Raw genomic sequence first — 7,044 nt, 5'->3', positions numbered from 1 at the left:
TAAGCCGCTTGTTGTGCAACGACCGTATGTAAGAGCTCAACTGCGTTCCCGGTTCCCACCGCAACTGGTGACTCGCCATCGATCCGAATAGCCACCAGCCGGGTTGCTGCTGCTAACATGTTATCCACTGGATTAGAAAAGTGCCCTGGCGGTGGCGTCAGAAAATGATGAGGCGGTGTTTGATTGGGGGGAGGGTTAAGCGCCCACTCCTCCCTCTGTGCCGACTCAGGCTGGTAAGGTTGAGCCGCCACCCGATTTTCTGGCACATCCGGGTTTATCTGAGGATTCACTCTTGCATCTGGAGTGCTTGGCCCTGCCCCCGGGGTGTTAAAATAGATTCATGGGCTCATAATGCAAAGGCAGGCGGGTCTGGTGCCTCCTACGAAGAACTGCGTTTGAGGCATTCTAATCTAGACTTAAACGCCAAGCTTCTGTCCTCACGCGCTCCGAGTTAGCTGCGATCTGAGCCCATTCCGCTGCCATCTTGGTATTCTCTGCGTTGATATCCTCCTGGGCCCTAGTGACCTCCGCCTGAATCTTTTCAATCTCTGCATTGCGTTCCGCCTGATTCGCCGCAGTAACCTCTGTCGCTAGTAAAGTTGTCAAAGTGCCCAAGAGATCGGACAAAACTTGAGTTGGCGGCCTATCTGAGCGGCCAGCCCCAGCTGCCGCAGCAGCAGTCGATCCAGATGTCATAGCTGTAGTTTTTGATGAATTTAGAGCCGGCCTGTGCTAGCCATGAAAATAGCATCCCAGCATGACGGCTCATAGGGGTCCGGAATACTGTTGCCATCAGAACAGCCCCCAAGCCCGTCGTCTTGAAGCTAGTAAATCGACTCCGTCTCTCCGGTCGAGGATTCATCACTTGAGTAGATGAGAGTCACTCCTCCAGATACAGAATCTTCCGCAAGGTCTGCGCCATGCGCGAAACCAACGAAAACACGCTTCCGGTGTGGTTGAACCCGGGCGGGTTGCGTGCGCCGAGCCAACTAGATGAGGTCGGTGGAGGTGTCCGGCTCAGGCTCAGATGCGCCGATCTTTCGGATGAAGACGTGAATCCCGCCAAAGGGACCCGGTACCCGTACTCGATTGAGTCGGCCTCGGGGCCCCAACCAGCGTCATCGATGTAGAGCTTGCTGCGGCGACTTTTAGTCATCCCGACAACGGCGTATCCCTTGATCCCTGGGAAAGAGCCCTTCAAGAACTCGAAACCACCGTACGCTGGCCCCATGGTGGGCGCCAACTGTCGAGGCTTTGTCACGGCAGATGCCCTTGTGAAAGGACTTAGGTGCGAGGCCATGGCTATGGTGATTAGCTTAAAGGGGTTGAACGGGACGAGAGACACGAGTTTACCCAGGTCCAGCCCCTCACGATCGAGGTAGAAGTCCACGTCCTGCTTTGTGTTGTATTGATTGAGTATCGATTACAAGGGAGCAGAATCGCTTAACCTAGCTATCGATCGATTGTAACTTGAGTTTAACCCGCCGCAGGGACTCGCCTTTATATACACAGGTCGAGGCCCTGGACTTACAAGAGTCCAGGCCGGGTCATACTCCATGACCTACCCTGATTCTAAATCGCCTTGCCTTGCTAGGCAAATCGTCGTTGGGCGGCTTACTCCTCCGGGTCACGCACCACCTCCGGCTCATGGGTCTTCAGTTGGCCCGCCTTGTAAGCCGCCTCCAGGCTCTCAGGTCTTGGCTTCTTGGGCCTGCCTAAGCTTTATTACTGAGCCACCAACAGTGTAATCCAGCCCCTCCTTGGCGGGTCGCACCATGGGGTTATATCCCCAACACGGAGCGAACGCTCCGTCATGATCTCCATCTGAGTGACGGATTCTTCGTCCATCAGAGCGACCTCCATGAGGAGGTGGGACCGCTGCTCCAGTTGTTGTTGCAACGTCTAGTCCTCCCCATCGCTGGAGGAGATGATGATCTCCTAGTTGCCGGAGGAGCCGGCTGTCGTGGGTGCCTAGGGGCCCGAGAAGTGAGGGCGGTGGCGCCAAGATCCGCCCAATGTGAAGAACTGCCGCCGCCACCGCCTCCGCCTGCCAACGCGGAGAACCATGACATCGACATTGCCTCTGGAGTTTTTGGGGCTCGGAGAGGAGGAGTGTCTCTGAGAGGAGGAGGTGTGGATGTACATCATCGGCACACGACTTAAATAGCCATGACCACAACATGTGAAGGGGCGGTCAGTCCGCTTCAATGCGGCGCAGCGGCTGGAGTTGGTTTCTCAGGACACGACAGTCGCATTGAAGCGGCGAGGCTTGAGAGGTCGTGTCAGTCTGCGCTGCCCTCACGTCCGGTCACGTCAAGCGGCACCAATGCCAGACACTGCATGCTCTGGGCCGCATGAATGCGGCGCGGCAAGTGGTGTGGGCGTTCGTTGGAAAGCGCCGGAGAGGTGGGTGGTTCTTTGGTGGGCCAGACTAGTCAGGAGCGGGCGTGGCAGTGGTTCGGACACCTGCAAAGCCCCCCACACTCTGTCTCCGGTTTGCGTTAAAAACACATCCAGACCGGCCCGCGGACCGATACAAGACCGCGTTGGATGGCAAAGCACGTCCGTACCGTGCGGTCCAGACGGTTGCGGGTGGTTTGAGGGTCGGTGTTGGAGATGACTTTATCGATATCATGATCCATGAAGATGATCGTGCCATCAACAATTGTAGAATGGAAACCCCCTACATCCACTAGGTATGGGATTAAACCACCTACCCGATTGTTGTCCTTGGCTCTACCAATAAGAACTGGCCCGGCCACCCTACGTTATTGGCACATCCAAAGGCGAAGCTCTCGACTGCCAACATATCAGCCACAATATTGTAAAACATAGGAGACAATGGATCACCCTGCCTCAACCCTTTTTAGGTCGGAAAAAAGTCGAATATCACCATTAACTTTAATCCCCACACTACCCCTTTTGGGGATATAACTATTAGGTATGACCCGCCCAGGAGGGGCCGGGTTATACCTATGACGATTCTTGAAGCCCAAGACAACTCAGGAAGATGGCGGTTCAGTTAAGGGCCCAAGGCCCAAAGGCGACTCAAGGCCCGTAGAGATAAACCACCATATGTACATAACTTGTATTGTAAGGCAGGGATAGTTAGATACCGAGCCGGACACTGTTTATGAGCCGGCCGGGACTCTGTGAGCCGCCGGGCGTCGACCTCTATATATAAAGGGACGACTCGACGGTGGTTCAGGGCAAGTAAGATCGGATCGAAAGCTAGGTCAAGCGGATTCGCTCCCTAGTAATCGAAACATAAGCAATACCACCTCAAACTGGATTAGACCTTTACCTTCACCGCAAGGGGCCGAACCAGTATAAACCCTCGTGTCCTTTGTCTCGTTTTAACTCTATTAAGCTTTTTAGTTGCGATGGCTCCACGATTAAGTCCTTTCACTAGGACACCTGCCGTGACAATTCCACAACAGTTGGCGCCCACCGTGGGGCCTGCGCATGGTGGATTTGAGTTCTTGAAGGGCAGCTTCGAAGGGCTCAAGGGATATGCTATGGGCCGGATGACTAAGAGTCGTCGCGGCAAGCTCTAAATCGATGACGCAGGCTGGGGCCCCGACGCCGGCTCAATTGAGTACGGGTACCAGGCCCCCTTCGGCGGAATTCACGTCTTCATCGGCCAGATCAGCGAGCCGGGCCCTGAGCCGGACATCTACACCAACATCGTCGAGACGGCTCAGCGTGCGAGACCCGCCTGGGCTCAGCCCGCCATGAAGCGTGCCTTTGTGGGATGCATCCATGGAGGGGAATTTTCTGAAGGATCTGTGTCTGGCGGTGAGACGGCCATCTACTCTGATGGTGAGTCGTCCATGGGTGAGACAGATTCATTGTATCAATTGCAAGACGGCGGGCTTGGGGGCTGTTCCGATGGCAGCAGTATCCCGGACCCCTTTGAGCCGCCGAGCAGAGTGGGGATCTTCATGGCTGGCACGCAACCCGTTCAAAACTCTACGGCTGCAGCAACAATAACCTCTGGGTCAGCGGCAGCCGGGGCAGGAGGCCCTGCGCGCCCGCCGGCTCAGGTGCTGATGGATCTCATGGATAGGATGATAGCCCTGCTAACCGCCGTGGTTAATCCGGCGGATCAGGCCCAACATGATGCATAAGTGGCACGGTTACGGGAGGAGATGGCACAAGCCAAGGAAAACCTAGCAGCGGAGGACCTCAGGATGGCCACAGAGCGGGTGGCTTTGGATGCTCGAGCTCAGCAGATTCAATCAGAGGCTTTCCAGCTTACGATGGATCTGAACGCATCCAATCAGGTCATGAGGAGAAGGCACCAGAAGGCTCAATCCCGTCTGCCTCCGACTTATGATCCTAGAAACCTTTTCCGCACACCCGGTGCAGGCCCCAGTAACCCGCCGGAGGTAAACCAGGTTGCAACGCCCGGGGCTGGGACGCCGGTTCAACCGCGGGTGATGGAACCTCCTCGTATGAATACTGCTCCACCTCATTATGTACCAACACCACCGGGCCATTATTCTAACCCTTTGGAGAACATGATCGCTGCGGCGGCACGATTGGCAGCTCTCCCAGTGGAGGGCGACTCTCCGACGACGATTGAAACACGAAGGGTCAAAGAACTTCTTCACACGGCTCTGGCGCAGCAGGAGGCATATTCTTATAGTCGAGACATGATTCATTCGACCCCTCGCCCAAGCCGGAGCCCAAGTTATAGCAGGCATATAGATTCAGCAGCCGTTTCAAGCAACGTCCGGCGCTGTGACCAGCCGTGCGGGCATGACCCGGCACGTGATGGAGCTCCTAACTTGGTTGATCAGGACATGATACGCCAAGAGGCTGAGCGGGCGGCTCAGCGGGCAGCTTACCAGTCTTTTCCGGTTTATCCGATGACTTGTATTGAGGCAGGCGTGGCCACAAGGACCGGAGGTGTCCCTTGCTTGATACCGGCTCTGCGTAATGAGCGTTTGCCCAAGGATTTCAAGGGGCCTCGAAAGGTGCCTAATTACACGGCCGACTTACAGCCCGGAGCATCGATTGAAAGCTATGAGATGGCTATGGAACTACTGGAGGTCAGTGACGCGGCAATGGCCAAGTACTTTACCATGATATTGGATGGAACGGCCCACACTTGGTTAAAGGGGCTGCCACCTAATTCCATTGGTTCATGGGCAGAGTTAAAGGCCCGGTTTATTCAGAACTTCAAAGACACATGCAAGCAGCCCATGTCAATTGTGGATCTGACTAATTGCAAGCAAGAGGAGGGTGAGTCCACAACCCATTGGGTGCGCTGGGTCAAAGCCATAATACATTCATCTGATAAGATGGATGCCGGATCTGCAGTCTTAATGTTGGAGAAAAAAATGCCGTTTTACGCCTCTGAAACAGAAGCTGGGGCGGCTCAAGCACGATTGTAATGACATGGGCCAGCTAATGGCGGCTCTAGTCAAGTACGCTGATTCTGATAGTACCAAGGATCCCGAGTCTGACGATGAGAAGACAGGGAAGGGAAAGAAGAACGGCAATGCCAAGGGTCATCAGCATAACCCGGCGAATCAAGGAGGCAATAATAGATGTAAGGCTGACGGTAGCTCGGAGTTTGTGGCTAACACCAATGCGCAGGGCAACAGTCAACGACGTAAGGATAGACCACCTTCTCGGTCTGGCGGGTCAGGTCCCACTCTTGAGCAGTTGCTAAATGAACCCTGTCCAAGGCACGGTACTTAGGAAAAGCCGGCCACTCACCTATGGAAGGACTGTATGATCATGAAGGCTTTCAAGAACTCTAACATGTTTGGCGGCAATCATGGGCCGGGCGGCGGCTCAGGTGGCAGCGGTTTTCATGGCCCGGGCGGCGGTTCAAATTCCAATTTTCAAAGCTCTCAAGGAAATCAAGGTGGCTATAATCAGCAATCTGGCCAGGGAGGTCAGCAGCAGCAGTAGTCTGGATATCAGAGCAATCCAAAGCAGCTGAATAGTGGACAGTATCATGTGTTCACCACCAGTTTGTGCAAACGGGACCAGAAGCTTCATAAGAGGGCTGTGAATGCTGTTGAACCGGCAGTTCCTCGTTATTTGAGATGGTCTGAGCAGCCTATTCTATGGAGTAGCAAAGATCATGGTGGTGGCACCTCAGGTTGGTGGATATAAATTCACTAAGGTGCTCATGGACGGAGGCAGTAGCATCAACATCCTCTATTATGAGACTTTCCGTCGCATGGGGTTGACTGATAAAAATCTTAAGACGTCCAACTGTTTTCCATGGAGTGGTGCCTGGTAAGTCGGCGTACCCAGTGGGTAAGTTTGAGCTAGAAGTAGCCTTTGGAGATGAGCATGATTCTAGGGCTGAGAAGTTAACTTTTGAGGTGGTCAAAATCAAGAGCCCGTATCACGCCCTGTTTGGACGGCCGGCTTATGCCAAGTTTATGGCACGACCGTGTTATGTTTATTTGCAGCTCAAGATGCCGGGTCATAAGGGCACCATCACAGTACATGGGAGTCGGAAGATAGCCTTGGAATGTGAGGAAGGGGATGTTGCTTATGCTGAATCTGTTTTTGCAACAGAGGAGTTGAAGTTCTACAAGGACAATGTTGACCCGGCGGACATGACGTCTTTGAAGAAGCCAACCACAGAACATGAGCCAATGCTGAAGTTTAAGTCGGCTGATGACACCAAGCTTGTCGATTTTGTTCCAGGCGACTCATCTAAGCAGTTCAGTATCAGTGCTAATCTGGATCCCAAATAGGAAAGCACGCTCATCGAGTTCATCCATGAGAATCGGGACATCTTTGCATGGAAACCTTCTGACATGTCAGGTGTACCGAGAGAACTCGCTGAGCACACTCTCAATATTGATCCAAAGTTTAAGCCGGTCAGGCAGTTTCTTCGGTGGTTCAACGAGGAGAGGCGTAAGGTCATTGGTGAGGAAGTGGCCCGGCTCTTGGCGGCCGGGTTCATTATTGAAGTTTTTCATCCAGAATGGTTGGCTAACCCGGTGCTCGTGCTTAAAAAGAACGGCACCTGGCGTATGTGTGTGGATTACACGAACTTAAACAAGG

This window comes from Triticum aestivum, chromosome 5D, assembly GCF_018294505.1.
Source record: "Triticum aestivum cultivar Chinese Spring chromosome 5D, IWGSC CS RefSeq v2.1, whole genome shotgun sequence".
In the NCBI taxonomy this organism is placed as follows: Eukaryota; Viridiplantae; Streptophyta; class Magnoliopsida; order Poales; family Poaceae; genus Triticum; species Triticum aestivum.
This window is presented reverse-complemented; position numbering follows the sequence as displayed.